A 9,400-nucleotide genomic window follows, 5' to 3' on the forward strand; every position below is an offset into this window, starting at 1 on the left:
TCAACCCGATTTCCAATTCTTGGAAATATGGCTCGTGAGGTATTGGCTATACCTGTTTCTACGGTAGCTTCGGAGTCTGCATTTAGTACTGGAGGAAGAGTCCTCGATCCATACCACAGTTCCTTAACACCTAGAATAGTAGAAGCCTTAGTCTGCACAGGAGATTGGCTTAAGGAAGATCTTTTCTCTGCTTTAGATGATGATGATGAAGTTCTTCAACAAGTTGATCAAGGTATAAAATTTGTTTCATATTTCTTCTCATTTTATTTTATTTTTGTTTTTGTTATCTTTCTATTTTAGAATTTAGGAATTAGTTACCAATTAAAAGTTGTTGAATATAGACTTGATAATTAATTTGATTCCCTTGGCAGATATATTTTCCTCTAATGATGGTGCTTGTTCTATGGCGGCATTAATTGATAATCTTGATGATGACTAGGTATGTTTAATATTCTCATTTGGTTTAATACTTTCATTCAAAGATTTGTTTTAAAATGACAAAGGTATATTTTGTTATTTGCAGATATATTTTCCTCAAAGGTTGTGGTTGTTTGATGATTTTGTTGGCAACTTGGCATCTTTTGATACTTTGTGGTTGTTGTTTTAGAGAGATTTTTTGGTGGTATTCTTTTGATGTCTTGAGAATGATTAAATGTTATATAGATTAGCTATTGTCATTAGATTTATAAAGAACCAAATTCTAGTTGTAATGAACCTATACACTTTAAAATGACTTTAGTATTAATTTTTACTTTTAAAAAAATTATGGTTTAAAAATTAAATTTCTAAAAACTGGTTTTAAAAGTGAATTTTATAAAAAAAACCGGATTTTAGATTTGGATTTTAAAAAACTGGATTTAAAACTGGATTTTAGATTTGGATTTTTTAAAATAAACTGGATTTTAGATTTGGATTTAAAAAAAAACCGGTTTTATATGTAAAACTGGATTTAAAACCAGTTTATAAGTAAAAACCGGATTTAAATTCTAAAACCGATTTAAAACCGGTTTTTATTTTTACAAACCGATTTAAAACCGGTTTCTCTCTTCAATCCAGTTCTGGTTTGGTTTCATGAACCATAAATCTGGTTCTGAAATGGATCCGGTTTGGATTTAAAAAAATCCAAACCATGCCCGCCCCTACGTATATGCACTCTAATCACTCAAGTATTTAGGATCAATCCACTAAATTCTCCTCTAATCATGCTTTCTAAAGTTTGTTCTTCATCTAACCAATCAACACAAATTTAATGTACATATGCAAAAATCATGAGATCTTTTCAAGGTTGTAATGGGGCTAAGGGCAAAGGTAAGGATATATATATGGCTAGGTGGGTTTACATTTGAATCTTTGATTAACCTAAGTTATCACCTAAGACATACACAACCTATACAATTCTAATATCAAGCTTAGCTACCCATGATCTCACTTTTACAAATACACACACTCATGCATCAAATTCAATCACATATGCATTGATTACTATTGAATTTCTCATTGGGGTAATTTTTCCCCTTTTCATTATTTCTTTTCTTTTTTTTTTCTTTTCTTTTTTTTCAAGAACATAATTTATACCAATTCATCAATGCATATGGTTTCTATAATATTACATGAGTATGCACCCAAATTTCCAATTTTTTTTCAACAAGAATAAAATACATTTTCATCAACCTAAGTTTCCCACATCTTTCCCACACTTAAACATCACACACACTCACTAACTTAAGCTACTCAAAGATTCAAATAAAGGACATTTCATTGTTTTTCGCTTAAGGTTAATGATGTGGCAAAATAAAGAACAAAAGGGGATATTCATAGGCTCAAAGTGACAAACAAAGGTGAATGAAATGGTAGGCTATTTGGGTTAAGTGAGCTATAAAGAAATAATGACCTCAATCATATAATTCCATAATCAAACATTAAATAATGGATATATAGAATTTAAACAAACCAAAGATTGCAATCATGGAGAAGAGCATACGCAAGAATAAAATAAGTGGTCAAATAGTGTAACCACACAATAAGGCTCAAAATCTCACAAGTTGTATGTTCTTTAACTCAAAAACCATATTCCATAATGTATGAATCATGCAAGTTTCAAAGAATTTCAACTCAACTCAATTTGAATTTTAATGCCTTTTATAAAAAGTAAGTTTCTTGGAAATTTCATTAAATTGACTAACATTTATTCTATATGTATATAATGTGATTGGATGAAAAAAGTAAAAAAAAAATCCTAAGTTTAAATCCTAATTTCAATCAAACCAAAATAGCAAGTATATAGGAAATCAAACTAGGTGCAATCATCACATCTTCCAAAATCACAATCATAGCTAAAAAACTAAAAAAACATATGTAAAAGCCAAGATTAAGAGCAAAATGCCAAAATATACATACCTACAGTATAATACTAAGTTATGTATAAGCAAAATTAGAAAGTGCAATAAACTAAGAAAGTGCAATAAACTAAGTAAAAAGGTTTTCAAAAGATAAAACATATACAAAACAACTAAAAAGTATAAAAAGAAACTAAACTAAAAGTGTTCGGAATGAAGCTTGTCACCCAAAATGCACTTGCTGAAGATGCACAACCTCCCCATACATAAAATGTAGCACCGTCCTTGGTGCTCACGATCATGCAGAGTGGAAGGAGTCGTCACTGCATCACCTCTACTGTCCCATGCCTCCTGCGGCTCATTACGCTAGGCCTCCTCTGGTTCATCACGCTAGGCCTCCTCCTCCTCAAATGCTCATAAGCAGAAAACTAAATCACAAAATAGCATATATATATATATATATATATATATATATATATATATATATATATATATATATATATATATATATATATATATATATATATATATATATATATATATGAAGTGAACAAATAATGTATATTTGAATGGAAGCATGCATGAGATTCAAGTTGAAAGCAAACAAAAGCAACCTCCAATCAAATAAATGAATCTAAGAAAGCAAACTTGCTTGTTTATCAAAGAATAAAAGAAGGAAGGAGCATTGTTGCTATCCACAAAGAGAAAGAAAATAGTTAAAAGGTAAAAGGAAAGTTAGTTGAAAAGGAAAGGTAAAGTCAAAAGTTAGTTGAAGAGAAGAAAACAGTTAAAAAGTTAGTGTTAGTTGAAAAGAAAAAGAAAGTTAAAAGTTATGTGAGAAGAAAAAGTTAGTTAAAGAAATGGAAGAACAATAAAAAGTTAGGTGCATAGTCACAAGTTCTTTAATTCTAAAAAGTTTCAAAAATTTCAAAACAAGCAAGTTTGTATTCATTTCTCAATAATTCAAAATGCCAAAACAAGTGATGCACATGTATGTGTAGAACACATAATCAAGTAAATATCAATCACAAGTAAAGTGGCATAAGTTTAAGCAATTTGGTGTTTAAAATTGTCTAACTAAAAGAAAGATAACACTGCAAGGCATTATGATTATACAGGCAGGTGGTGCTGGTGAATAGATTGCATGGGAAATATGTGGCACACCAAACTTAGAATTTTAGTGTGACACTTTCCTTTTAGATTTGATGCAATCATCCATAAAGATTGAAAACAGATTATTGTAGGGCAACACCAAACTTAGAATGTAATCATATGCCAATTTATTGAAATTTAAACAAAGCAAAGAAAGACAATAAACGAAGCAGAGAAATGACATGTTACCTAAGGTTGGGCTGCCTCCCAACAAGCACTCTTTTAGTGTCATTAGCTTGACATGTTGTTCTTCACTTTCTTCCTCTTCTTCCAGTTTGTTAAGAGGAATGACCTCAAGGGAGGAGAAGATTCAGCTATTGTCCCCTGTTTTGGTCTCTCCTCAGCAAGCTTCCTTTTGTAAGGTTCTTGTTTGAGCTTGCTTGCTGGTTCAGGGGTAGGATTGGTACTCTTGTTAATTGCCTTCACTTCTTGGATATCAAGACTTGGTGGTTGTGTGATTATTGGAGTTTTATCTTCATCAAGAGCCTTTTGAATTAGTGGTTCTATAAGCTCTTTCTCTATGTACTTCTCTGCTTCACTTGAGTGTGAATTCTCTCGATTGACTTCCTCACTTTCTTGTTCTTCCACTTCCTCCCTTGCACTCAACATTTGACTTAGTAGCACTTTCATGGAGGAGGTTTGTTATTCTTCCCAAGATTTCTTCATCTCCTCTTTATATCTCTCAATCACAGATTCAAGTGTTGAGCATCTTTGGTCCAGGAAAGTTTGTGGAGGTTATGAGTCTTCATGTTCCTTTGTCATCTCAAGTGCAGTTTCAAGTTCAACCTCCTCCACCACTTTATTCTTCATTGAATGTTTGCTTGACACAGATGTCTCTTCTTCTTGTTCTTCAATTTCCTCCTTCACATCCATCAAGTGATCTTCATCTCCCTTGCTTAGCGGTTCTGAGTGTTTCCTTATATTTTCCAAGTGTTCATCCATCTTCTTGAAGAGGGTCTCTTGGTCTTTTCAGGATTGTTCTTGCCTTTGCAAAAATTCTCTGTGGACTTTTGAAGGAAATCCTCAGCTACTAGCTCAAAAGATGAAGATTGAGAGAAATTCTGTGGATATGGATGTATGGTGGTGAGATTGTTTTAAATAGTATGGAATGAATCTTTTGGATTGTGAAATGAGTTTTGTGGTTGGTGAAATGAGTCGTGTGGATCTTGGAGGAAATTTTGTGTTGAGGCAAAATCAAGTGATAAAGAATTTTCAAGTGAAGAAGTGGGAGGTGAGGTTGGAAAATTTTGCATGAATGAGTTGAAGGTTTCCTCAAGTGATGATGGCTCTTGATAAGTGGAGTATGAACTGTCAATTACTTTCTGGTTTTGATCCTCCCATCCACAATGTGAATCATCGTAGAATTCATTAGGGTGTGGATCACTTTGTGGCATTGGGGGACAATCTTGCATGAATTTATTGAAAGCATAATCAAGAGATGATGTCTCTTGCTGAATATCATATGGAGCATTAGAATTCCCTTCCCATCCATAGTTTGTGTTAGTGTCATAACAGTATGATTCACTTTGTGACTATAGGAGGAAATTCCTTTCACTTGATTGTTCACACTCTTATTGACATGTCCAGACACCATGAGGGTAATGACATAAATCATTTTGTGATTCTGGACAGTTGATGAGCGGATAATTTATACGCTTTTTGGCATTGTTTTTAGTATGTTTTTAGTATGTTTTAGTTAGTTTTTATTATATTTTTTATTAGTTTTTATTTAAAATTCACCTTTCTGGACTTTACTATGAGTTTGTGTGTTTTTCTGTGATTTCAGGTATTTTCTGGCTGAAATTGAGGGACCTGAGCAAAAATCTGATTCAAAGGCTGAAAAAGGACTACAGATGCTGTTGGATTCTGACCTCACTGCACTTGAAGTGCCTTTTCTAGAGCTACAGAAGCCCAATTGGCGCGCTCTCAATTACGTTGGAAAGTAGACATCCTGGGCTTTCCAGCAATATATAATAGTCCATACTTTTCCTGAGATTTGATGGCCCAAACTGGCGTTCCAAATCAGCTCAAGACTGCCCGGCGTTTAACGCCGGAACTGGCACAGAAGTGGGAGTTAAACGCCCAAACTGGCACAAAAGCTGGTGTTTAACTCCAAGAAAAGTCTCTACACGAAAATGCTTCAATGCTCAGCCCAAGCACACACCAAGTTGGCCCAGAAGTGGATTTTTATGTCATTTACTCATTTTTGTAAACCCTAAGCTACTAGTTCTCTATAAATAGGACCTTTTGCTATTGTATTTTCATCTTTGGATGCCTAGTTCTTAGATCATGGGGGTTGGCCTCTCGGCCATGCCTATACCTTGTTCTTATGTATTTTCAACGGTGGAGTTTCTACACACCAGAGATTAAGGTGTGGAGCTCTGCTGTACCTCGAGTATTAATGCAATTACTATTGTTCTTCTATCAATTCAGCTTATTCTTGTTCCAAGATATTCATTCGCACTCAAGAACTTGATGAATGTGATGATTATGTAATGCTCATCATCATTCTCACTTATGAACGCGTGCATGAAAACCACTTCCGTTCTACATGCAAACAAGGCTTGAATGTGTATCTCTTGGATTCCTTAATCAGAATCTTCGTGGTATAAGCTAGAATTGATGGCGGCATTCTTGAGAATCCGGAAGGTCTAAACCTTGTCTGTGGTATTCTGAGTAGGATTCAAGGATTGAATGACTGTGACGAGCTTCAAACTTGCGATTGTGGGGCGTTAGTGACAGACGCAAAAGAATCACTGGATTCTATTCCGACATGATCGAGAACCGACAGATGAATAGCTGTGCTGTGACACAGCGCGTTGAACATTTTCACTGAGAGGACGGGACTGTAGCCATTGACAACGGTGATGCCCAACATACAGCTTGCCATGGAAAGGAGTAAGAAGGATTGGATGAAGACAGTAGGAAAGTAGAGAGACGGAAGGGACAAAGCATCTCCATACGCTTATCTGAAATTCTCACCAATGAATTACATAAGTATCTCTATCTTTATTTTATGTTTTATCATTAGTCCTCCATAACCATTTGAATCTGCCTGACTGAGATTTACAAGATGACCATAGCTTGCTTCATACCAACAATCTCCGTGGGATCGACCCTTACTCGCGTAAGGTTTATTACTTGGACGACCCAGTGACTTGCTGGTTAGTTGTGTGAAGTTGTGATAAAGAGTTGAGATTGTAATTGAGTGTACCATGTTGATGGCGCCATTGATGATCACAATTTCGTGCACCAAGTTTTTGGCGCCGTTGCCGGGGATTGTTCGAGTTTGGACAACTGACGGTTCATCTTGTTGCTTAGATTAGGTATTTTTCTTCAGAATTTTTAAGAATGAATTCTAGAGTTTCAAGGTGATGTTTTTATCATCACCAAAGCTGATTGATTTTCATCAATTTAGCTCTTGAATGTAATGTCCTGCTGAAGCTTGGCTAGCCATGTCTAATCTTTTTAGACTAAAGCTTTAGACTAACATTGCATGATTCCTGGAATTCTTATTAAAAATTTTGAATCTCTTTATTTTCTTTTCCATATAATTTTCGAAAAAGCACAAAAAAGTTATAAAATCTTAAAATCAAAAATATTTTTATGTTTCTTGTTTGAGTCTAGTGTCTAATTTTAAGTTTGGTGTCAATTGCATGTCTTTATTCTTCTAATTGTCGAAAATTACATGCATTATGTTCTTCATTGATCTTCAAGTTGTTCTTGATGATTTCCTTGCTCTGATGTTTAAATTCTCTTGTCTTGAGTGTTTTGTTGTTTCTCATATGCATTCTCAATTTGTTAGTGTCAATAGTATACAAACTTCTAAGTTTGGTGTCTTGCATGCATTGTTTATTTGATTTTAGTTGCATTTTGATTATTCCTCATCATTAAAAATTCAAAAAAATTCTTAATTTGTGTCTTTTCAAGTCAATAATACAGAGAATTGAAGATTCAGAACATACAGCAGAGGAATTACACAGAAAAAGCTGGGCGTTCAAAACGCCCAGTGAAGAAGGAAAATTGGCGTTTAAACGCCAGCCAGGGTACCTGGCTGGGCGTTTAACGCCCAAAAGGGTAGCATTTTGGGCGTTAAATGCCAGAATGGATACCATTCTGGGCGTTTAACGCCAGGATGGCACAAGAGGGAAGATTTTGTTTTTAATTCAATTTTTTTTTCAAGTTTTCATAATTTTTCAAAATCAAATCTTTTTCAAATCATATCTTTTCAATCATATATTTTCAAAATCAATTTCTTTCATTTTTCAAAAATACTTGCTAACAATTAATGATTTGATTCAACATTTCAAGTATGCTGCCGTTTCTGTTGAGAAAGGTTTAATGTCTGAATCATATCTTTTAAATTTCTTGTTAGCCAAGTCATTAATTTTAAAAATCAAATCTTTTTAAATTGTTTTTCAATCATATCTTTTAATCACATCTTTTTCAAAATAGTTTTCAATCATATCTTTTTTATTTCTAATTTCAAAATCTTTTTCAAAAATCACTTTATTTCTTTCCCAACATTAATTTTCGAAAAATCATTCTCCAATTTTTCAAAATTTCTTCAAAATTTTTTAATTTATTTTCGAAAATTCTTTCCCTCTTCTCACATCCTTCTATTTATGGACTAACACTCTTCCTCAATGCACAATTTGAACTCTATCCCTCTTGATAAGTTTGAATTCTTCTTCTTCTACCTCCGCCTTCTATTCTTCTTTTCCTCTAACACCTTAAGGAATCTCTATACTTTGACATAGAGGATTCCATATTTTCTTGTTCTCTTTTCTTTCATATGAGCAGGAGCAAAGACAAAAGCATTCTTGTTGAGGCTGACCCTGATCCTGAAAGGACCTTGAAGCGAAAGCTAAGAGAAGCTAAAGCACTACTCTCTGTAGAGGACCTAACAGAAATCTTCAAACAAGAAGAAGACATGGCAGACGAAAACAACAACAATGCCAACAATGCAAGGAAGGTGCTGGGTGACTTTACTGCACCTACTCTCGACTTCTATGGGAGAAGCATCTCTATCCCTGCCATTGGAGCAAACAACTTTGAGCTTAAGCCTCAATTAGTTTCTCTAATGCAACAGAATTACAAGTTCCATGGACTTCCATTGGAAGATCCTCATCAGTTTTTAGCTGAATTCTTGCAAATCTGTGACACTGTCAAGACCAATGGGGTTGACCTTGAGGTCTACAGACTTATGCTATTCCCTTTTGCTGTAAGAGACAGAGCTAGGATATGGTTGGACTCACAACCTAAAGAAAGCCTGAACTCTTGGGAAAAGCTAGTTAATGCCTTCTTGGCAAAGTTCTTTCCACCTCAAAAATTGAGTAAGCTTAGAGTGGAAGTCCAAACCTTCAGACAGAAGGAAGGTGAATCCCTCTATGAAGCTTGGGAAAGATACAAATAATTGATCAGAAAGTGTCCTTCTGACATGCTTTCTGAATGGAGCATCATAGGTATCTTCTATGATGGTCTGTCTGAATTGTCCAAGATATCATTGGATAGCTCTGCTGGAGGATCTCTTCATCTGAAGAAGACGCCTGCAGAAGCTCAAGAACTCATTGAAATGGTTGCAAATAACCAATTCATGTACACTTATGAAAGGAATCTTGTGAACAATGGGACGAATCAGAAGAAAGGAGTTCTTGAGATTGATACTCTGAATGCCATATTAGCTCAGAACAAAATATTGACTCAGCAAGTCAATATGATTTCTCAAAGTCTGTCTGGAATGCAAGCTGCACCAAGCAGTACTAAGGACGCTTCATCTGAAGAAGAAGCTTATGATCCTGAGAACCTATCAATGGAAGAGGTGAATTACATGGGAGAACCCTATGGAAACACCTATAATCCTTCATGGAGAAATCATCCAAATCTCTCATGGAAGGATCAACAGAGACCTC

General features: G+C 34.6%; 1 long non-coding RNA gene and 1 other non-coding gene across 2 annotated transcripts; one reads left to right on the forward strand and one right to left on the reverse strand.

Annotated features, from left to right (window-relative positions):
- The first annotated feature begins 266 nt into the window (after positions 1-266).
- Positions 267-698, forward strand: LOC112736619 (uncharacterized). Its single transcript, XR_003168807.2, has 2 exons — positions 267-439; positions 524-698. It is a non-coding gene; the product is annotated as an uncharacterized lncRNA (long non-coding RNA).
- An 8,128-nt stretch (positions 699-8,826) lies between these two features.
- LOC112717003 (small nucleolar RNA R71) lies at positions 8,827-8,934 on the reverse strand. The gene has a single exon (XR_003160541.1). It is a non-coding gene; the product is annotated as a small nucleolar RNA R71 (small nucleolar RNA).
- Between the last annotated feature and the right edge of the window lie 466 nt (positions 8,935-9,400).

The sequence above is a fragment of the Arachis hypogaea genome, chromosome 1 (genome assembly GCF_003086295.3).
Source record: "Arachis hypogaea cultivar Tifrunner chromosome 1, arahy.Tifrunner.gnm2.J5K5, whole genome shotgun sequence".
NCBI lineage: Eukaryota > Viridiplantae > Streptophyta > Magnoliopsida > Fabales > Fabaceae > Arachis > Arachis hypogaea.